At 43.9% G+C, this 24,206-nt stretch overlaps 2 long non-coding RNA genes across 2 annotated transcripts; one reads left to right on the top strand and one right to left on the bottom strand.

Moving 5' to 3' along the window:
* Window positions 1-412: 412 nt before the first annotated feature.
* On the bottom strand, window positions 413-15,133 carry LOC132209883 (uncharacterized). Its single transcript, XR_009446022.1, has 5 exons — window positions 15,077-15,133; window positions 14,089-14,220; window positions 7,536-7,642; window positions 6,554-6,715; window positions 413-3,020 (listed from the first exon to the last, which is right to left on the bottom strand). It is a non-coding gene; the product is annotated as an uncharacterized LOC132209883 (long non-coding RNA).
* Window positions 7,322-21,794, top strand: LOC132209884 (uncharacterized). The gene is made up of 3 exons (XR_009446023.1): window positions 7,322-7,652; window positions 8,749-8,823; window positions 21,659-21,794. It is a non-coding gene; the product is annotated as an uncharacterized LOC132209884 (long non-coding RNA).
* The last annotated feature ends 2,412 nt before the right edge of the window (window positions 21,795-24,206 follow it).

The raw sequence follows: 24,206 nt of genomic DNA, 5'->3' as shown, positions 1-24,206 counted from the left end.
GGTTTGGGAGGTCTAACGAACTCTTCCTGTTCATGTGTAACAGGCTCAAGAGGCTGAGTGGCTTCTTGTTGCTCTGTAAGAGTCTCGAAAGGCTGAATGGCCTCCTCTTATTTCTGTGTCACATGTCAATTTTGTTTTCGGAGACCCTCACAGACTTGCTGCAATAACAAGACAGTGACCTGTTTAGAAAAAAACACAAATCCCTTTGTTACCAAGCAAGTACAAGCTGTGGAGTATCACTGTAGTTACCCAGCACAGAGTGCAGAGTCTCGCAAGCAATTCTCCCCGAGCAGCGGACAGTCCCCGCTTTTTATACTTTACAAAAGACATGATACAGAAAACGATTTCACAATTTACCATGACACGATACATGAAACAATTACTACAAACAGACAAAAACAGGATACCAAGCAATTATTACATCAACAACATAAAAGACCAGGATACAGTAGCGATTGCTTGTGAAGTAGCTGCTAATGGCAAGAGGCGATTTCGAGTTGCTGTCCGGGACAGATTCTGATTTCAAGTTGCCAGTGTGTCTGGCTAGAACCAAATCAGTGCCCTGGCCCCGTTGCCAGCGACAGGAGTTACATGCTTCAGAGGTTTCATACCTTTACAAATTTTCCCCACCTAACCCTATTTGAAACAGTTTGGTTCTAATTTTAATTCAGTCAGGAAGCTTAAGACAGTGTCTGCATACCGATGTGTGAGAAGAAAAGGAGTTACAAAAGCTTTACACTGAATTCCTAGCTGGGCAGGAAGCTTCAGGGCAGTGCATGCATACCTATGTTTCGGTAGATAAGAGTTTACTTCTATAGATTAAAGTCTCTTATCTGCATTTGATTCCTATACAAAGACTTTAATTTATAGAAGTATAGAAATCAATGAGATGTTATCACATTAACAGCTCATTCCCTCCTTCTATCATTTCATGATAACTTATAACAGGGCCGAGAGGAGAGCTGCTAACCTGTCAAACACAAATCTGCAGCAAGGGCTCATGCATGCCATAAATGTACAGCAGGCAGCTATGTCAACCACTAGAACAACTGACCCATGCAGCAAATATGAACCCCAAGAACCACCCAGAAGCCATCCCAACAAACCCTGTCCAGGCTGGACTCCCTCACTGTACTGTTCCAACTGCCCCTGTATGGCTTGGATAGCCTGGGTAATGTTATAGGACTCGTTGGTGACGTGGGTAATGCACTTGTCCCCATTAATAGTGCATACACCTCCTTGCTGAGCCAGCTGATAGTCCACTGCATATTGGGTTTGCTGATCATAGAGCCAAAGTTCGGCTAATTCTTGGTTGACTGCCTCCAATGCCGTCATTGTGCTGTTTCCCAGGGCGGTGAGTCAACATACAAGGTAATTTCGAATTTTCCTTTGTGGCCACCACCCCAGGAGAGCATCCCAAGCCGACAGTCCCAGGAAACCATATCCTAAGGAAGAGCCCAACACAACTGGATTCTGCCATGCAGCGCAAAACCCCCAGCTCAGGAATCGTGTGACAATTCGCCATTGAATTTGTACTTGTTGGGGACAAGGGACAGTGAGGGGCTCAATGGTCCCAACAGCAAACAGCACTGGCAGAGTTGGAGTGGTAGCAGTGAAGGTCTCGTTAAGAAGGCAAACAGACTCACGTATTTCTTGATAGCTGTGCCAGGAGGACTGATCCTTACGTGGATGGAAACTTGCGGAGTTAAATGGAAATGACCCATAGTCTGTTTCTACATGAGTGCCATTGCAATCCCCACAACTCTACTGTATGCCCGGGGTCACAGATATGGGCTTAGATTCTAAGCAGGGGCAATTCAACAATTCTCCTATAGTGGTGCAATTTCTCTTTATGCACCGATGGGGCCAGGAAGTATTTTGGGGGTGATGAGTAACGAGAGCAGGCACGCAACAAGTTCCAGTTCCATTAAAGCAAAACAGATAGCTGTTGGGATTTGTACAGCTAGCCCCTTCCTTCCCATGCCCAGGTCGAGTGTCCACACAACCAGAGAGACCACTAACTACCAGTTTCACACATGTACCCTGCACACCTGTGTCCAAGATCCCCTCTCCCTTCAGCAAGGCTTACCGGAATACTCTATTTCATAAAGCTGACTAGGGTTCCAGGCAGATGTTGCCACAAATAATGCTTCTACAGATCGTGCCAACGGGTAACATGCTGTCCGATTCCCGTGCAGCCGTATGTGTGTTTTATAAAACAAAATTGTCCTGCTGGCCATGCATGGTCAGACTAATACTCAGTCCAATGGTTAACTGCATGCCGATGAGGAAATCCATCATTTAGAGTCACTTAAGTGGATCCAGCGATTCTGTCCTTTAACTTTAAGAGCTGTCGGAGTCTGAAGAAACACTTGGTACGGTCCTTTCCACCTTGGGGCGACCCCAGTCCCGGACAAGTACAAAATCTCCAATCTGCGGCCATGATGATCGATCCTGAATCTCGAGGCCTTGTTCCGGTGTCTGCGGAGGTGGTCCGAAGGCGCACTTCACCGGCAAATGGAGAAACTTTCAAGATGATGTTAGTTGTCAGAAGTGTCTTCGCATTTCTTCTCCCATCACATTTAGGTCTGTTTTGCTGGGTGGGCTGGTATTGGCATCCCATGTTGTTCTGCTGGGTCAGTCATAGACTATTCCCGCTGCTGAGAGCCCAGTAGTAGAGTGGGGTGTTATTCGCATGTGATACAAGGCTCGTGGCAAAACCTTTAACCAATTAAGGCCGGTTTCGGGTGTCAACTTGGTGAGTTTGGTTTTAAGTGTTGCATTAGCTCTCTCTACTATCCCTGCTGCCCGAGGGTGGTAGGCACAGTGGAATCGTTGTTGGATGTGTAATGTACCACACAGTTCCTTATTAATTTTCCCCACAATGTGAGAGCCGTCTTCCGAACTAATTTGTCGCGGTACTCCAAACCTTGGTACTATTTCAGTTAATAACAGTTTTACTAGTGTTGAGGCTTTGTTGTTTGTCTTTGGGAAAGCCTCTATCCACCTACTGAATACATCTACGATGACAAGACAATATTCGTCACAGTTTACGCGTGGCAGTTCAATAAAATCTAGCTGAATGCATTCAAACGGCCCACCTGGCAAGGGTGCTTTTCCTGGTGAGCGTCTCACCCCCTGACCCACATTGTTTTGCTGGCATGTGGGACAAGATGCTATACGAGACTAGGCTGCCTCAGTCATTCAGGGTTGCCACCAGGTACGTAGCATAATACCACTCATTCCCTCCTTGTCAATGTGGATGTCAGAAGCACACAGTCACCAAGCATAGGTAATAAAGTATCAGGTACGCACACTTGGCCGATTGGTGTAACCCAAAGGCCTGAGGACGCAGAATGAAAACATCCATGCGTCTTCCAAATATTCTTTTCAGAAGCAGGGGCGTCCCCCTGTAAGTGCCGAACAGTGACCATGTCTGGCATGCCCGTCTTGTCTGAAGGCGTGCGATTTACCGCCTGCTTGTTCATAGAGGGTATCATAAAAATTTGGTCTGCAGCAGCCTGTTTAGCAGCCAGAGCAGCCCAAGCGCTGCCCCGAGTAACTACTGAATCAACAGAGGCATGGGCAGCGCATTTGAGAATAGCCAATTGTTTAGATTTAAGTGTGAAATTGTTTAGGGAGGAGGAATGCCTGGAGGTTTTCAACAGACAGGGAATCCTGGGTGGGTGTACCTGAGGACGTTAAAAATCCACACCGGATCCGGAGAAGGAAGTGGGGCATCAGTAAGGGCCAGGCAGGGAGAGGTTAGAAATTGGTTCCTCAGCAGGCAGTCATGCGGGGGTTCGCTCAGAAATGTGGCTGGGTTAATACTGGAGCAGGAAGAGATAAGGAACAAATCGCAGGGAGAACCTGGGAACAAGGGGGTAATCCCTGAGATACAGTGTCCAGATGAGTGGAGTAGGAGGCAACTGGTCGTTATAATTCAAGTTTAAAGGGCCTATTGTAAACCTGTCAGTTTCGGTATGATGTCTGTGCGTGTGTAAGTGATGTAGTACCACACGGGGTAGGGCAGTTTCAATACCCACTCCGCATGACGATTGCTATCAGTCAGGAGGAAGGGCAACAGGGTGAGCACACAGGAGGAATCTCTGCCCCGTGTCATGTCTCATTTGCACAGTGTCACCATATCCCATTTACCAAACTGAACCAGGGAGGCAGTGTGGGCACTAACATTACAATGGTGTCCTGAACTTAGAGAGTGGCAGGAGGGGAAGGAAACTAAAGTTCGTTCAAAAATTTTCAAGCTAGAGTTGGATTTATACATGCTAAAAAAAACCCCAAAAATTTACCAGACACAAAAATCAGAAATTCTTGGGAAAAAAAGAATTAATGTTGCAGGTGGGCCCTCAGACCCAGCGGAGCCACAGCTATGGGAGAAACTGCAAGTTTCAAGAGGTATCCATTACCTGGAGAAATGGGCGTGAGTTTCAAAACAGTGGCGTGTGCCATTGATGGAAAGGCGCTCTCCTGCCTTAAAGCGACGGGGTGGGGTGGAATTTCACAGTGCTGGATATCTCGAATGGTTTCTGGTCTATCCCGGTTCGGCAGGACCAGTGCAAATTTGCATTTACTTTTACAGGACAACAGTACACGTGGAGCTGTCTGCCACAGGGTTTCCATTATAGCCCCAGCATTCTCCACCAGTGTATGGCAGACTGTTTAAAAGATTTCAGTGAGCCACACAGGCTTGTACAGTACGTGGATGACATCCTGTTGTTCACAGACAAGAGTGAGGAACATGGCCCCCTACTGAGGGAGTTGCTACATTTCCTGCGCAACAGCGAGTTGAAGGTAAACCCGAAGGCGGCACAGATAGGGTTGAGGGAGGTCAAGTTCCTGGGACTGACCCCTCGGGCTGGAGAGCGCAGCATAGATGCAGCACAGGCTCGATCAGGAGCCCTTGACATAATTAAACACATCTTTTGTGGCTTCCAAGGCGCATCGATTTGCATTGCATTTTGACCCCCTTGTTCTGGGCTCGGGTGAGAGTCTGAGATTAGGGAATTGCTGGGTTTATTTTCTGACAGGGGTCCTTCTTTAGGCGAGGGCTATTCGAGGATCTCTTCCAAACTCTGTCCTCACATTCACTATCCTCTGCATGTGAGTTGGGACGATCATATTCTTCGCTACTTGTGGAATCCCCAGGAAACAGTAAACAGTCGTTAGAGGGTCAAGGAGGCTGCACCCAGGACTTATGTCTTCCTGGGCTTCTCATGGGTTTTAAAAGGATCCTGTCGTCCCTCCTTTTGCTCACTGACCGTCTGGCCTGCGCCCTGTTTCCTGTTTCCCTGTTTTGTTTTAGATCTGGTATGACAGGAGGTTTGGGTCTGTACAAGCCGTGGGCTTGCCAGGGGATTCATGTGGGCTGCCTACTGAAGCGCTTGGAGATTCTATGGGAGGTTTAGTTTGGGCAGCGTACGGTGGCGGTTGCTGGGACTGATGGCGGTGTTGGGCTGCCTGCAGATGTAGATTGGCCAAGGACGGGTAGGGTTCTGGAGGGGGAAGCAGTCCCGATGAGGCACAGGGATGCCTTCCCCAGTCCTCCTCGGTCTTGCTCATCCATGTCATTAATTTGGAACATCGGCATGCCAGATACGTTAGGAGGTACCTTCGATTTTTTTTTGTTTTCTGTCAATGCGGCCTGCCGCTCTAGCCCCCATTCCTTGTCTCGTTGTTCTCTCTCCTGTCTTTCTTGGTTAACTCTTTCCCTTTCATCGTCTCATGATCCTCACACTGCAGTTTTAAAACTTCCCAAGTTTTTGGTTTCCCCTCGTTATCACAGGCACTGATCCCTCTGCTACGTGCATTATCCACCCAACTGGCCAGTTTTGATTTTTCAGTCAGCTCCTCAGCTCTCTTTCTCTAGAATGACATTAACCCTTTCCAGTGCCTCTCCTGCTTTAGTGCATAGATCGATATCCCGCGTTCTCCCCAATGGCCAATTCTCATTTCCCAATCTTTTGTTTAAGCATGCTGACAGGCGTCTGTACTGTACTTCATTTTCGGGATTATCCCAGCATAATCGATGTAAAGGAGTGCCAACACCTCATTTATCCAGTGTTTGTCCCATTTTTTCCTTTGCTTTTTTTTTATTAGCGCTTTCACTTTTTACTATCCCTGTATACTACCGCAGTGCACTTAGTCTCAACACCCACTTCAGGGTCCTGACCTTCGCGTGGGGGATTTCCCCTCTTAACAACCGGTCGAACGCAGGGTGGTGGAAACAGACAGACACGGTAACTACACTGTACCTAGGTCTTACAAGAAACGCCCTACCTTTTCCCTATTGCCCGACACAGGATTTCACCCCCCGGTCACCGGGTGAAATCTATCCTCCTGGATTTATAAAATTACCCGTTATCTGACCTGGGGACTCCAACCCCGGCCACCAGGGGACTCGAACCTCCAGGCATCAGGATTTAGCAGTGTTCAAGGCCGTGAGTTATCCTGGGTTCCGTCAGTACAGAGACACGCAGGGATGAGGGGGTCGCACAGATGGCAGGTTAGTAAGAGAGACCAAGGTGAATCGTACCTTGCGGGCCCATCTGTCTGACTCCACTGACACTCGAACGATCACTTATTCAGCCCTCCAGGTGAGACTGCTGTACATGTTGGAACCCTGCTCTTGCGCCAAATGTCAAGTTCGTTTTTGGAGACCCTCACGGACTTGCTGCAATAACAACAAGACACTGACCTGTTTAAAAAACACAAATCCCTTTATTACCAAGCAAGCACAAGCTGTGGAGAATCACTGTACTCAGAGTGCGGAGTCTCGCAAGTAATTTTCCCCGAGCAGCGGACAGTCCCCGCTTTTTATACTTACAAAAGACATGATACATAAAACGATTTCACAACTTACAATGACATGATACAGAAAACGATTACTACAACAGACAAAATCAGGATACCAAACAATTATTACATCAACAACATAAAAGACCAGGATACAGTATCGATTGCTAGTAAAGTGGCTGCTAATGGCAGGAGGCAATTTCGAGTTGTTGACTGTGACAGATTGAGATTTCAAGTGGCCAGTTTGTCTGGCTAGAACCAAATCAGTGCCCTGGCCCCTTTGCCAGTGACAGAAGTTACATGCTTCAGAGGTTTCACACCTTTACAAAATTTCCCCACCGAACCCTATTTGAAACAGTTTGATTCTAGTTTTAATTTAGTCAGGAAGCTTAAGACAGTGTCTGCATACCGATGTGTGAGAAGATAAGGAGTTACAAAAGCATTACACTGAATTCCTAGCTGGGCAGGAAGTTTCAGGGCAGTGTCTGCATACCGATGTGTCGGTAGATAAGAGTTTACTTCTATAAATTAAAGCCTCTGCGTAGGAATCAAATGAAGACAAAAGACTTTAATTTATAGAAGTATGTAAATGAATGAGATGATTTCACATTAACATCTCTCAGACAGTTTAACTGCAGGTCCATAACAGCGAAACATCAACAGTTACTTAGGGCTCTGAAACTATCTGTATAGCTTCTGATAGTCATGTAAGTATTACTCACCCAGCTGTGAGCTGACGGTGGGGTAGAGAAGCTCTGAAGATAGTATGGAAGTGGCAGTCCTGTTGAAATTCGAGGACTCAGAACGTTGACAGAAACTGAACAGCATCCTGTTTTGTAGTAAGTAACTGACATTGAAATTTATTTTATATCAATGTTACATGCAACCATTCTGATGTGAAAATGCCTTAATATGCCGTTTCCGAGTAGCTGGAAATGGAAGAGTGTCTCCGAGCTAGGCTTATAGACCTCTTCCGCATGCATGCGGCACAAGTTTGAATAAATTCACCTTATAAAATACAATACACCCTATATCCTGGCTCACGTCAGCTTCCTGTTTTAATCAGCAGCTCCTGACAAACACTTTTCCCTCTTTCCTGCCCAATCCATCTTCCTCAGACAACCCACTGATTCCAGGTTTCAATCTTGTAAACCTCCTCTGAGCCACTTTGAATAAAACAACAGAAGACCAAAACCTGCATATGGTATTCGAGATTTGGTCTGACCCCTTCCTTGTACAAATGAAGGAGAACATCATTTCACTGATTATTATTTGTTGTCAAAGTAAGGGAGATGGCCTCGTAGCTTTCTGGGTTTCAGAGAGATCTTGATCAATTGGGGCAATGGGCTGAGGAATGGCAGATTGAATTTTGTTTGGATAAATGTTTGTTTTACCACAACGCAATACTTCAAAAGGCAGGACTGACACAATTAATGGTTGGGCTCTGGGTAGTGTTGCAGATCAGAAAAAACCGAGGGTTTCAGGCACATAATTATTTGAAATTTGCATCACAGGTAGACACGGTATGTGGAAGGCATTTAGCACACTTATCTTCATTGCTCAGGCCTGAGTACAGGAGCTGGGAAGTGATGATGGAGAGTCCTCTTCTGGAGAACTGTGTGCTGCTCTGGTTGTCCTGTTCTGGGAAGAATATTGTTAAACTGGAGTGGGTTTGGAAAAACACTTACCAGGATATTGCCGGGAATGGAGGCGTTGAGTTATAAAAATACGCTGGATTGGTGGGAACTTCTTTCACGGGAAGGTAAGAGGTTGAGGGATGACCTTATGTAGGTTAATAAAATAATGAGACACAGATAAGGAATAGCAAAGGTTTTATCCCTCAGGTGGGGGATTTCAAAACCAGGGGCATATTTTTAAAATGAGAGGAGAAAGATTTTAAAAAAGACATGACGGGCATCTTTTTGTTTTATATAGAGTGCTCAGTGTGTGGAATGAACTGCCAGAGGAAGTGAAGGATGTGGGTGGTTACGATGTTTGAAAAACATTCAGGTAAGTACATGAATTTGAATGGTTTGGAGCGAATATGGGCTAATTGCAGGAATTTTTTTTAAATAAGGAAAACATTGCTGCTATCACTAGAAGAGATGTTTCTGAAAAATCATCCCATGAAAACATATGCTGAAATTAGAAATAAGAAATAAGAAATAAGAAAGGAACAATCATCTGATGGGATTGTACCATAGGCTTCCTCATAGTCAGAGGGAAACTGAGGAACAAATATGCAGAGGGATCTCAGATATGTGTAAGAATAACAAGGTCATAATCGGTGATTTTCAGTTTCCAAACATTTAATGGGACTGCCATAGTGTTAAAGGTTTAGATGGGGAGTATTTTCTGAAATGTGTTCAAGAATTTTTTCTTTATCAATAAATCGATGCTCCTATGGAAAAAAAAAATAAGGCGTAGCAAGTGACTGAAGTGACAGTACAGGGAAACTTTGAGTCTTGTGACAGAATTACTGTCAGTTTTAAAACAATTATGGAACAGGATATGCCTTCCAGAAAAAGAAAAAGCTTTAACTGGAGTAAGGCAAATTTTAATGCTGTAAGAAAAGAACTGTCAACACTTCTGAGGAAGGATTAACAGACCCACAACATTAACTCTGATTTGTCCTTCACAGATGCTGCCAGACCTGCTAAGCTTTTCCAGCAGCTTCTGTTTTGATAACTTTCAAACGTTGACATGAGTAGACGGCAGGGATAAGGATGTCTGATAAGTGTGGGGGGGCTTTCAAAAATGTGACAATTCAGAGTCATTATGTCCCCGTAAGAGTGAAAGGTAAGGCTGGTACGATTAGAGAACAATGGGTGAAAAAAGATACTCAGGTTTTAGTCAAGAATAAAAAAAAATAAATTAGTAGATATAAATAAAAACTCGGCTCAAATAAATCTCTTGAAAGTGTAAACAGTGTTAGGGGCATTCTTAAACAGGAGATCAGGATGGCAAAAAGGTAACATGAAACTGCCTTGGTTGATAAGCTTAAGAATAATTCCAAGAGTTTCTGCAAGTGCACTAAGAGCAAGAGAGCACCGAGAGAGCAAGCAGGGCTCCATAAAGATGAAAGAGATCAACTCTGTGTTGAGCATCTGGAGAGGAGAGAGATTTGAAAGGAATATATTGCATCAAGTTTTACTGTTGAGAAAGAAATGGAGGGGGGACAAGTCAGGGGTCGAAATATTTTGGTTTGAAAACAGCTCACGGAGATGGGGGAGATTTTTAACGAGTATTTCTCCTCAGTGTTTACTAAGCAGAGAATCATGGATGCTAAGGAAACAAGGGAAGCAAGTGGGGATGTTTCGGACCATCAAGGTGGCGTTTGCAACCTTAAAGCACATTAAGGTTGTTAATTCCACTGGACCTGATGAAGTCCATCTTTGGACACTGTGGGAGGCAGGGGAAGAAACTGCAGAGGCCCTTGCAGAGATTTTTCCCTTCATCTTTTCTCACTACTGAAATTCCAGAAGACTGGAGGTTGGCTAATGTTGTCCCATTGGTTAAGAAAGGTAGCAAAGACCAGCCAGGGAACTACAGGCCAGTGAACCAGTGGTAGACAAGGTATTGAAGATGATATTTAGGGAGTCGATCAACCAAAGCTGGGATATTCAAGATACGATGAGGGATTGTCAGCATGATTTTGTGCACAGGAATCATGTCTGACAATCTATTCAAGTTTTTTGAGGAGGTAAGCAAGAGAATTGATGAGATTAGGGCAGCGAATGCTGTCTATATGGACTTTAGTAAGGCCTTTAACAAGGTCCCATACAGCAGCCTGGTCATGAAGGTTCGGTTGTGTGGGATCCAGGACAGCTAGCTTATGGGATTCGAAATTGGGTCGACGGTAGGAAGCATAGCGTGATGGCTGAATGTTGGTTCTCGGACTGGAGGCCTGTGGCTAATGGTGTGCCACGGGGGCCGATACTGGGACCTTTGTTATTTGTCCCTTACATAAATAATCTGGATGTGAATGTATATGGCACGATTAGTAATTTTGTATCATCTGCAAACTTAAGAGGTATCGCTGAGGTATCAAAAATTACAGGGGGATTGTGATCAGATGGGGAAGTGGGCTGAGGATTGCCAAATTAAATTCAACACAGCTAAGCGTGAGGTGTTGGCCTTTGGAAAGTTCAGCCAAGGTAGGAGTTATACAGTGAATGGTAAGGTTCTGAGGAATATTGTGGAGCAGAGAGACCAAGAAGCACAAGCGCATAGTTGGTGGAAAGCAGCATCACAGGTAGACAGGGTGGTGAAGAAAGCATTTAGCATGCTGGCCTTTTTCGGTTGATGCATTGCATTTAAGAGTTGGGACGTTATGTTAAAGATATACAAGTCATTGGTGAGGCCACACCTGCAGTGTGGTGTACAGTTTTGGTCACCCTGTTACAGGAAAGGCACAGTTAAACTGGAAAACGTGCAAAGAAGAGTTACAAGGATGTTGCTAGGAATAGTAGGCCTGAGTTCTGAGGAGAGGTTGTCCAGAATTGGGCTTTATTCCTTGGAATGTAAGAGAACGAGCGGTGACCTTACTGAGGTGGATAAAATCATGAGGGGCTTAGACAGGAAGAATGCACGGCGTCTTTTTCCCAGGGATGGGGAATGGAAAAGAGTGTACAGATTTAAAGTGAGAGGGGGCAGATTTAAGAAGGATGTGCGGATGTCCAAGATTACAAAGAGATCTTGATTTATAGGGTTAAGAGGCTGAGGAATGGCAGGTGGTGTTTAATTTGGATAAAGGCGAGGTATTTCATTTTGGTAAAACAAACAAGATCAGTATTTGTACAATTAAATGTAGGGCCTTGGGGTTAGTGTTGTCGAAAAGAGAGACCTCAAGGTTCAGGCCCTGAATTCTGTGAGGTTGGCGTCACATGTAGAAAGGGTGGTTAGGTCGGAGTTTAGCCTACTTGCCTTCACTGCTCAGGCCTTTAGAGTATAGGAGGTGGGACGTTATGTTGAAATTGTGCAGAACATCAGTGAGGCCTCTTCTGGAGTAATGTGTCCACTTCAGATCTCCTGTTCTTCGAAGGATATCATCAACCTGGGGAGGATTCAGCAAAGACTTAGCAGGAAGTTGCCAGGAATGGAGGTTGAGAATCACAAGGAGAGGCTTGATCGGTTGAGGCATTTTTCCACTGCAGTCTAAGAATGGAGGGGTGATTTATATGTATATAAAATCATGAAGAGTACAGATAAGGTGAATGGAAGATCCCTTTTCATTTGGGAGGGGAATTTCAAGACTCGGGGGCTGCAGAAAGCAAGCTGAAATGTTCCCTGTTCATGCCTGAATCTGGACAGTGCTTATTGCCATACTATTTGACGAAGGGCCAAAGAGATGGAGGTTAGGTGATGCTTCTCGTGGCTGGATTAACTTTCTACTCCTGGTGGCTTCATGCTACACTTACAGTCTATAGGTTACCAGTACTGGAGGGTATGAGTTATGAGGAGAGACTGGGACTTCACTGGAAAATAGGAGGTTGAGCATTGACTTGAGAGGTTTATAAAATCGTGAGGGGTATAATGTGAACAGCAAGGGTCTTCTCCCTTGGATCGGGGAGTCTAAACAACAGCGTAATTTTTAACGGAAGAGGAGAAAGATTTGAAGGGCAGCCATGAGGAGCTGTTTCAAACAGAGGGTTGTTTCTATGTGGAATGAACTGCCAAAGGAAGTGGCAGATGCAGGTACACTTCCAATATTTAAAAGACATTTGGACAGCTGCATGAACAGGAAAGATTGAGAGGGATATGGACTCAACTCAAGCAAGTGGGACTCGTTCAGTTTGGGAAGCCTGGTCGGCATGGACAAGTTGTAACGAAGGAGGCTAGAGAACTCAAATAATTTTTGATATTTTGAAAATAGTTCACATTACAGGAGACAAAGTGCTAAATGTCTTCGAAAATACAAAGGTGGATAAATCATCAGGACCTGATCGAGTGTATTCCAGGACATTGTGGGAAGTAAGGGAGGAAATTGCAGGAATTTTTATCAGCTGTAAATATTTGGTGGGTGCCAGATGACTGGAGAGTGGCTGATATTAATCCTTTGGTTTAGAAGGGATGTGGGAGAAGCCTGAGAACTATAAACCTTAAACTTAACACTGGAAAACAGTGACAGAATTAAAGTCAGTATGGATTTATGAAAGGGAAATCATGCTGGACAAATCTGCTGGAATGTTTCAAGAGTGCAACATTTAGAGTTGAAAAGGCAGTGGACATAGCTTACGTGGGCTTTGTGAAAGTGTTCAAAAGGTCCCACAGAAGAGATAAGCACGTAAATTTAAAGCATGGGAGATTGAGTATTCACAGGGATACAGAACTGTTTCGCACACAGAAACAGTCAGAATAAACAGTCATTTCTTGTGTGCCAGTCAGTAACCAGTGTTGTACGGTGGTCAGTGGTGGATCCCAGGTATTCATACAATCAATTAGTTATTTAAATGAGAAATGCGTCTCAGTTCGAGATTATCCAGTTGGATTACAAAACTAGGAAAACACAAGTCACTGACAGTAAGCATGCAGGTGTAGCAGGGGGTGAAGAAGGCAAATGGTATTTTGACCTGCAGAGTTAGAGCGTTTGAGTACAGGAGCAGGGATGTCTTACTGAAATTCTACAGGATCTTAGTGAGACCACACCTGGGATGGTATGTGTAAATTTGGAATTTTTATCTGATGAAGGAGCTTCTGGCTATGGAGGCTATTCGCAACAGTTGATCAGACTGATTCCTGGGATGGCAAGACTTACATATAAGAATAGGATGGATTGGTTAGGATGAAATTCACTGGAGTTTAGAAGAACGAGGAAAGATTTCACAGAAACCAATAAAATTCTAGGTAAATACAGGAAGGATGTTGTCAATGACCAGGGAGTCGGAGCTTCGGGGCATGGGCTCCGCTGTTCAGGATTAAAATGAGGAAATTTTAAAAAATACAGAGACTGGTGACCCTGTGAAATTTGCTGCCACAGAAAGCAGTCAAGGGCGAACACTGGATGTTAACAAGAATAAGATGATATGTATAGTTGTCGGGGCTTAAGGGATCAAAGGGTCTGGCACTAAAGTGGGAAGAAGCTGAGTAGAATGATCAGCCATGATCAAAAGTGACCAGCAGAGAAGGATCGAAAGCTACAATGGCCTGCGCCTGCTCCTATTTTCTATGTTTCTATTCTGTTGAAGGTGGAACATAAGAACAAAATGACAACAACTGACACAAAAAAACAGCACGACCTTATCACCACTGGATGAAAATCCTACAACTCCTTACCAATTTGCAACATGGGAGCTACATCACCACGTGGATTGCAGCAGTTCAAGAAAGTGCAGAGTGATTTTGGAAGCTTCTGCAGTGGCTGCTCTGTCTCTCATTTTCAATCCAGTTTTCAAGTTGTTGAATGTTCTGAGAAAAGTAACAGAGTATGTCAGAAATATCTTTGGAAGTTTGCTGATACTGGGGGAAGCAAGGGGTGGGATAGGGGCTGGAGGTACAGAAGTGGGTAGTGTTGGGGAAGAGGGACAATGAGAGAAACAACTGGCTGGATTTTGTGGTGGGGTGATGGGCAAAGAATAACCCCAATATCCAAACCACACAGCCCGACCCTGTTCAGCTCTCTCCCTCCATTATGTGGTCTTTCTCTGAGGCTCTGTCACACCAGCAGCCAGCTCAGCATCAAAGATGTGAATTTGGCCCAGTTTTGAAGTCCTTCTGTTTGACCACATTGTCTCCCAGACTTGCTGGCACCAGTTCTCAGATGCTGAAATTATTAATGGCCAAAAGCGTCTACACAGTTTTCAAATAAGAAACAACCTGCAATTAACTTCCAGGCCTGGCCTCAGAAACCAATAATTGATTTTGTATTTTTTTGGAGCACAACTGCTGCTCACAGCCCAGACGTCGCCGTTCAACTCTCAGATTCAAGCCAAACATTATTTAAAAACTCAGTGAGGGTGCTGACACAGGACACAGTGGAAAGACCTCTAACCAGTGAGTGCACATTGGAGTTCTGCTTTACTGAGAACACCTCTCATTGCTGTAATCACATTCTGAAGTGGCTTGACAGGGTAAAAGCTGACAGGACCTTCCCTCTCACAGGACAGTCTAGGCCTGTTTCAGGGAGGAAGCCTGAGGCTCTCTGCAAACTAAAAGCGGCATCGGAAGACCCCTGTTTGGGACCTGAGACCTAAACTGAGCAATCACGCAGCCCTCTTGCTGGAATACAGCACCGAAGCTGCCCTCCCCTTTAACCTGTCCTCACCGCTTGTGGCTCTCATGGAGAACCATTTCATTCCGGATATCCCTCTCAGTACGCATGCTCACAGTCACAATGAGCTGTGCGCATGCACCATAGCTGAATACGCCGGTTTGATATCGAACGACCAATAGCAAGCAAGAGGCTGGACAGAAAAGGCAGCGGAAATGCTTCTCCTCCAACCAATCAGAGGACAAGGGCAGGGCCCAGTTCTAAGTAGGGGTTACCAGACCGGAAACGTAAACTGTGTTTACTCCGTCACAGAAGCTGCCGGACCCGCGGGGCTTTGTTTTTGTTCACGTCATTCGCGCAGCGGGTGGGCGGGGTTATTCTTCCACCAACCAGGGGGAGACAATGGGAACTGCGGAAGCTGGAGAGTGTGAGATAACAAGCTGTGGAGCTGGATGGACACAGCAGGACAAGCAGCATCTCAGGGGCACAAAAGCTGGTGTTTCGGGCCTAGACCATCCTTCAGAAAAGGGGGATGGGGAGAGGGTTCTGGAATAAATAGGGAGAGAGGGGGAGGCGGACCGAAGATGGATAGAGGAGAAGATAGTTGGCTGTTGGTTTGTTCCCCGAGTTTGGCAAATGAATTACAAACGTTTCGTCTCCAGTCGAGAAGCCATCATCAGTGCGTAGCTGCTGCTGCGGAGGAGAAGATAGGTGGAGAGGAGGCAGGCAGGTCAAAGAGGCAGGGATGGAGCCAGTAAAGGTGAGTGTAGTTGGGGAGGTAGGTAGGGGATCGGTCAGTCCGGGAAGGACGAACTGGTCAAGGGGTCGGGATGAGGTTTGTTGGTATGAGATGGAGGTGTGGCTTGAGGTAGAAGGAGGGGGCAGGTGAGAGGAAGAACAGGTTAGGGAGGCGGGGACGAGCTGGGCTGGTTTTGGGGTGCAGTGGGGGAGGGGAGATTTTGAAGCTTGTGAAATCCACATTGATACCATTGGGCTGCAGGGTTCCCAAGCGGAATATGAGTTGCTGTTCCTGCAACCTTCAGGTGGCATCGTTGTGGCACTGCAGGAGGCCCAGGATGGACATGTCATTTGCAGAATGGAAGGGGGAGGTGTTTAGTGCGAACCGAGCATGGGTGATCTGCAAAGTTGTCCCCAAGCCTCCGCTTGGTTTCTCCGATGTAGCGGAGCCACAATGGGAACATCGGATGCAGTCTACCACATTAGCAGATGTGCGGCCTGGGATCGAGGTGAGGGGCGAGGGTTAGGGGCAGCTGGCCACGAAGGCTCTCCCTTTCAGAATGATGGGTATAACTTCCAAATACGATTTTGAAACGACACTCTGAAAATACTCAAGAAAGCCTCATGGATTTTCAGAAAGATCAGAGACATAGAACAAAGTTAAAATCTCAATAAAACCGCTTTAATAAACAGATTGGGCTGAATATATGTCTTTAATAGTACAGATTACTTTTATTTGTTCTGGTGAGATGACTTTTGTTGGCAAGACCAGCATTTATTGCCTCTGTCTAATTTCCGTTCAGAATATGATGGTGAAACCCCGGGACACTAACATATGTTTCATGCAGATGTTCAGGATTTTGAAGAAGTGTCAATGAATGGACAATGATATAGACTCAAGCCAGGATGCTGTGTGGTCTTGGAGATTGCAATCCTCATCACTTGATGCTCGCAACATATGGAAATTGTGATCAGAGATAATGGGAACTGCAGATGCTGGAGAATCCACGATAAGAAAGTGTGAAGCTGGATGAACACAGCTGGCCAAACAGCATCTCAGGAGCACAAAAGCTGACATATTATGGAAATTGTGAGACTGCTTTTTCTGTTTTCAAAAATTAAGGTCAGAGATCCATTCAGCATAAAAACAGGACCTTCAGCTCAACATGTCTATTCCAATCAAAAAAACAAAACTACATTAATCACACTTATCTTGAAGTCGACACCCACTCGGCATGGCATTTTGAGTGCTCCTCCAGCTGCTTCAAAAATGCTGCATTATCTTTAATTATCTGTGACCTGAGCTGTGATTTATCTTTTTCCTTCACATTATGCATGAACTGCATTTTGCAAATATGTCCCACAACATTTTAGCAATTAGCTCTATAGATCAATATTTTTTCTGGAAAATCAAACTTTCTTTTTAATTCATTTGGGATTTTAGTGGAGCTAGACCAGCATCAATTGACCTTGAAAACTTCCAGCTGGAAGTTCACCAAATTGGAAATGTAGTGGACACTGAAAAAGGTTACTTCAGCGTACAATGGGATCTTGATCAGATGGGACAATGGACCAAGGAATGGTAGGTAGATTTAATTTGAATAAATCTGACATGTTGCGTTTTGGAAATCAACTTAGGTCAGAACTTGTACTCTAAATGGTAAGGCCCTGGGGAGTATTGCTGAGCAATGAGTCCTGGTGTGCAGGCGCTTGGTTCCTTGAAAGTGGATTCAGAGATAGATAGGATAGTAAAGAAAGCATTTAACATATAACAGAATATTACAGTGCAGTGCCGGCCCTTTGGCCCTCGATTTTGTGCCGAAATGTGAACAATCTGAAGTCCATCTAAACTACACTATTCCATTATCATCCATATGTTTATCCAATGACCATTTAAATGCCCTTAAAGTTGGGAGTCTACTCCTGTTGCATTTGGTACAACTTGCCTTTATTGGTCAGTGCATTGCGTGTAGTTGTTGGGAAGTCGTGTTGCGACTGTACACTGGTTAGGCCACTTTTGGAATATTGCATGCAATTCTCGTCTCCCTGCTATCGGAAGGATGTTGTAAAAATTGAAAAGGTTCAGAAAAGATTCATAAGAATTTGCCCGGTTTGGAAGGTTTGAGCTGCAGGGAGAAACCGAATAGCTTTTGCCTGGAGATTCGGAAGCTGAGGGGTGACCTTACTGAGATTTATAAAGTCAGGAGGGGAATAGATAGGGTATCTAGACAAGGTGTTTTCAGCGGGGTGGGGGAGTCCAAAATTGGAGGGTGCGAGTTTAAGGTGAGCTGGAAAAGATTCAGAAGGAACCTCAGGGGTAACTTTTTCACACAGAGAGGGAGGTGAGTGTGTGGAATGAGCTGCAAGGGGAAGTAATGGAGTTTGGTACAATTACAACATTTGAAAAGATGGGTATGTGACTTGGAAAGGTTTAGAAGGATATGGGTCAAAAGCTAGCAAATGGGACAAGATTTACTGGGTATATGTAATTGGTATGGATGAAGTGAACTGAAGCCTCTGTTTCCATTCTTCACAACTTTCTGACTCTATGATTTGCTGAATTTCTGATGAATAGTTACACACTGGATATTTGTCACTAGAAGTTGATTATATCATTGAATATCAAGGTGGTGCTTTTGGATTGCCTCCTGTTGGAGATAATTCCTGCCCAGCAACACTGAAGAACTGTTCTTGTTAGCCATTCATCAGTTAAACCTGAATGATGCCACATAATTTGGAATAACGACATAGACTGCTGCAAGAACTGAGGACTGTGAAACGGTGCTGAGGAATATGATCTGTTAGTTTGTGAGCATTCACGATCTTGGCTCAAACAGAAACATTCTCTTTGGAAATGCATATTTGTGTGGCATGAACATGGAACCAAATCATGGAAACAGCACTGGAGGGGAGTGGGGATTAAGAACCGGCAGGAAAACAAATACATTCTCAAAGTGTGTGCATGGGAAGAAGGAGTCTGTTCTTCTTTTGAGGAATGACGCCATAACAGATAAAATATTTTATTCTAATGAAGGGAAAGCTGTATCCATTTTATTGGTTTCGTTAAAATAATGGTGATAAATAGCTGGAATAACCTTGCACTGACCATTTGAAAAATCCTGCATGTCTTCAGAGATAGCTGGGCTGTCCTCGGCTGAGTAAGTGCTGATACTGTCTGAGTGATGCTGTTTTGAAAAACTTTCTGAACAGAGTTGATGGAACAGACAAACAAGTGCCATTGGCCAGTACTTCAGAATACATCAGACCTTTCATGGCTGCTCCCACACAGAACCATACAATTGAGAAAAGGCCCATTGAGACTACACCAAAAGGTGCTGATCCAAATGCTTTTAAAGTTTGGGATGTTCCCTGCCTCAACCACCCTCCTAAGCAGTGCAATCCAGACACCAACTAGCCTCATCACAAATAGGACAAACATCTGCTGACAGAATCGGAAGTCCGTACCGAAAAAAAGCTTTGGAATATTGTGAGAACAATGAGCACGGTGTTCTGCACTTTCACTCTTTAGTGTTTTAGCTCATGTTCCAACATCATTTGAAGTGAGATCAGAGTAACTTCCCATGCCACCCATGTTACTTCACTCATTGTGGCATTATGGGCCCTGAACAAAAATGTGATCAATGCAAATTGGAGACACTCCTGCACTGGTAATGTCCTCGACTGGACAATGGGGAAATCAATCTCTGAAAGTAGTCGTTCAAGTCACTTGTCATCCTGGATAGGTACTAAATTGCTGTTCCTTGACTATAATGTATTGAAAAAAAATCCTGGAATCCCTAACAAACAGCTCTGTGTGCATGTCTGCAGCATTTGGATTGGAAGTGTTTCAGGAAGGTAGCTCGCTGTTACTTTCTCCAGAGCTATTGGTGATGACAAATAAACTCAGCCATTGCGAGAGCCTGCTAAAACCCATGGTTGAGTGCGTCCTATTAAAAATATCAAGATATTTTCTGTTTTCAAAGTTGAGCCCAAAGTCTCAGAAAGGTAAGACTTTGCTGGATGAGTGTAACCCCAGCGACATCAGGAGCATGGTATGACATTGAGGTAAGGACCCACATCATTTTCAATAAGAGGACTGATCGTGCGATATCAGTGCCACTGAGTTCAAACTTTTCATGGCAGTTTATCTCAATGTAACATGCCATCGATACTTGGGATCTTTATTAAAGAAACTTTGCAATGTCTCCTTTAATGACCATTCACAAATACTTGAAGGTCAACTCAAATGGCAGCTTCGCTGTACTGATTCAGATCAGACAAATTGTGACAGTCCAAAAGAAAGAAAAGAAATGCTGGAATAAAAATGATCATGTCTAGCAGCATCTGCAACATGACTTTTTCAGAACAGATTCATAACAGACCAGATCTGTTAACTTTAAATCTGTCTCTGGATGTTGCCTCATATTTTGCATTTCTCCACTAACTTCTATTTCAGGTTTCGTTAATCTCCAGAATTTTGCTTTTCTTGATAGGTCCAGATGTTGAACTTGGTTATATTTGGACAATATCGTCCATTCCTGATTCTGTGAGAGCCATTGGGCTGGTTACACGTGTATTACACCAGCGTCTGCTTCTTTATTAAAAACATTTTGCGAATATCTTCCTCAATGCAGGAATTTCAGGAAATCGATTTTGATTGAAGATAAATTTCCAAGGCAGCTGCACTTCATGAGACAACAGAAATAGATTACTCATGACGGCACAATCTGTGCCCTTCTCTGAAACATTTTCATACAAATCTCAGAATAATTACAGCAAAGATGGAGGTCACTCAGCCCATCATCTCTGCAGCAGCAGGGGGTGAACTATATCCCTACTATTATTATCCTGTAAAGTCCCTATACACCTAACATTTTGAAATCCCGTGCTCCGAAGATGCTGCTTGGCCTGTTGTGTTCATCCAGCTCTAAACCTTGTTATTTTGAAATCTTTGTCTGCTTTTATTTCTGAATACCCTGTGCGTATATGAACAATTTTATCATTCTGCATACCCCATGATTAAACAGTGTTTACATAAAATATAATTTCCTATTACATTTTAAATTATCATGGTGTGTTCATATTGTTGTTTGGTATTCCATCTCCCAAATATAACCTGTTTCCTTGCTCTGCATTACATTTCATTCCATCTGTTAGAATAAGTGCTTGCTAAATACTGGTGACATTGGGATATCACTGCGCTCCTCTCCAGTCTCTACAGACATTGCCCCCATTCCTCTCTGTCTCCGAACCAATGTCACATTCATTCTGTCCCAGGCTCTTTAGTCCCATGGGCTTTAATGAACAACATCCTTGTATACACCACATTTGATTTTAGTTTTGGTCAGTTGAATCAAGAAATGTAAATGTTACTGCTTTAAAGTTCATAAACTGCAATGAAGAACTTTGTATCTTCAACATACAATGTTGTTTTATTACAGCAGTGAGAAATCCACACTTTCTCTGCAAGGCCAACCCAATTTTGGTCAGCATATTTTTTTGTGTAGGAGCAATCAACACAGTAATGACATTTAGCTTGTCTTTTTTTGTGGGGGGTGCGTCGTGTATTGATGCAGGTGGTTACAGCATTGCATGTGGACAACAAGGCTGAGCCTCTTAACCTGCAGAATGAAAACATCCATCATTGTCCCTCACCACATACAACTTTAGAGTAATTGGTGATGGAATATATGACAAATAGCCAACGATGTTAACATCCAATCCAGCCCAGTTTCAATTGTGAACCGAAGGTTCACTGTAGGTGTATTGAAAGGGGTTAAATGGAACTGTTTGTTCAGTGACTGTGATTGATGTCAGTCTCTATGGATTCTAACTGCGTCACAGGAAGCTTTGCCTCTCCTATAACTAAGGCGCTCTGTTCAATCTCTTATCCCATAGTATAAGCGGGAGCATCAGCGACAGCCCTGACAGGGTTCGGCAGCTGCAGAGAGAGGGGGTGGAGAGATCAGAATCTGAGAACAATAGACTGGAATGTGACAACAATGGATCAGAATCTGAGAACAATAGACTGGAATGTGACAACAATGGATCAGAATCTGAGAACAATAGACTGGAATGTTACAACAATGGATCAGAATCTGACAACAATAGACTGGAATGTTACAACAATGGATCAGAATCTGCGAACAATAGACTGGAATGTTACAACAATGGGCAGGAGTTTATCCTCGGGTCTTTATTTTCTTACCGCATCTTGGCCAACGTTACCACTTCGAATAGAAGCTGTACTGATGATTATTCAGGCTGGTTACTATCCCTTTCTGGCTGTTGTTGGTGTTCCTGGTAAGCCTTTCTATCTCTGTCCAGTCACTACTTCCGCAAGGCATATACAACTTTGTTGCCGTTTCTGTGACCTGTATTTGGAAAAGATGGAAACAATTACCTTCAGTTTCAATTAAAACCTCGCTTTATTGTCCATGCATTTCAGACTCATCCTTCACAAGCATCTGAAAACAAGGCTTGTTCACAACATTGAGGACCTTTTTTGATTTATGTCTTATGATTGTCTCCATCACCAAATTTGTCCAACACCAGCTCCATAATATCTGCACTCTCCCCCTCTGCCTCTGTGCTGTGGCTGGATAAACCATTGTCTATGCCTTGGTAAAATTAAGACTTTATGGTTCCAGCTGTCTTCTGACCATTCTTCCAAGTTACACATAATTTGATCACACCCTTGTTCTTGTTTTCAAAGTAACTAGCGATAGGGACACCATATTAGAGTAGTTAAGTCACTCAGCAGGTAATACAGAGACACTGGTTATTACATGATAGATACTGTTTCAAATCTTACCACAATTGGTGGTAGGACTTTCATTCAAATGATAAAAATTGTAACCAAGGCCAATTTCACCAATAGCAACCATAAAACCAGCAGCAATTTGGCAAAAAACCTGTCTCATTTCACTGATCTCCTCTGGTAAAGAAATCTGAAGTTATTACCCGGGCTGGATTAAGTGTGAATTCAGACCCACAAAATATGTTTGGCTTCAAACTGCCTTGTAGAATGGTCACAGCTAAAGGCAATTAATGAAGGTCATCAAATGCTTCTTTTGCCAATGATTTCATCATCCCGTGAAATTTATTTTAAAGAAACGGTAAAACCAAAGAAATATGTCAGAGATCTGAAACAAAAATAAAACAAAGTGCTGAGGAAAGTAAACAGCTTGGCAGGCTCTGATGAAATAAAAGCGGAGTTAATATTTCAAGTCGACTGAACAAACATCAGAACTGAAATCTGCTGGCAAATATTGTGATTTATGCTGGTGACAGGGATGTCTGTTTTGAAGGGGGAAGGAATGAGTTGAATAAATTGACAAAGAGACAGCGAGCGAAAAATATAAGCAAAGGGATTGTTGATGATCAGGTGAGACGGAAATAAAATGTGAAATTAATTACATTTTTTTGCCTTTTCCCATATTCCTGAATATCATGCCCATGTAGATATACTTCTAAGTCCCTGCTTAAAGTAAGCTGTGTCACCTCAGTCTGTCTTTCCTGAATGTGGTCATCTTCTTTATGGATTAATGGTTTGTGGGTGTGACTGGCTGGGCCAGCATTTATTTCCCTTTCCTCGTTGCCCTTGAGAAGGTGTTTATGAGCTTTTTTCTTGCATCTCTACCATACACATGCTGTGTATTGCTGGTAAATAGGTCTGTGTTGTGTCATTTCTGTGAGACTTTGTGGTGATTGATATAACTGAGTGGATGGTTTGGTCATTTCAAATGGCAGTTGAGAGTCAACCACATTGCTGTTGGTTTGGAGTCACATGCAGGCCAGGCCAGATAAGGATGGCAGATTCCTTCCCTGAAGGCCATTAGTGAGCCAGGTGTTTTTTATTCCCAATGATCAATGATGGCGTAATAGTTTCATCATTCCAGGTATTTCAGTGAAGTCAAATTCCACAATCTGCCATGGCAGGATTTGAATTGGGGTGTGGTCCATTACCTGGATCCTTGGATTAATAGTCTAGAAATAATACCACAAGGCCACCTCATCCCCAACATCCCCAGTCACCTCCAGCAGCAATAGTGGTGCTGCTGTTACTGTCACTGTGGTACAGAAAATTGTGCAATTACATTGTCAACTGTTTCTATTCAGTGTGGGCACATTAAAATTTCAGTTCATTGTGACCGCACAGAGATATAATGATTTATCAGCCAGGAAAATAAACTAAGGAGAGGAAGGCATTTTCAACACTGAGAGAGTGTGCCATGTATGCACCAGGGAGAGGCCAGTACTGACAATGGCCATCAAGTGAACTGGTTTCATTCCAGAACTTCCTCAGAGATAGTAGGAACGGCCGATGCTGGAATCTGAGATAACAAGGTGTAGAGTTGAATGATCACAACAGGCCAGGCAGTATCAGAGGTTCAGGAAAGTTGATGTTTTGGGATTTGAAAAGGATAGGTGTATATTCTGGCTG

Source organism: Stegostoma tigrinum, chromosome 8 (assembly GCF_030684315.1).
Source record: "Stegostoma tigrinum isolate sSteTig4 chromosome 8, sSteTig4.hap1, whole genome shotgun sequence".
NCBI classification, from domain to species: Eukaryota; Metazoa; Chordata; class Chondrichthyes; order Orectolobiformes; family Stegostomatidae; genus Stegostoma; species Stegostoma tigrinum.
Note: the sequence above shows the minus strand (reverse complement) of the source record. Positions and strands in the feature narration are given on the sequence as shown.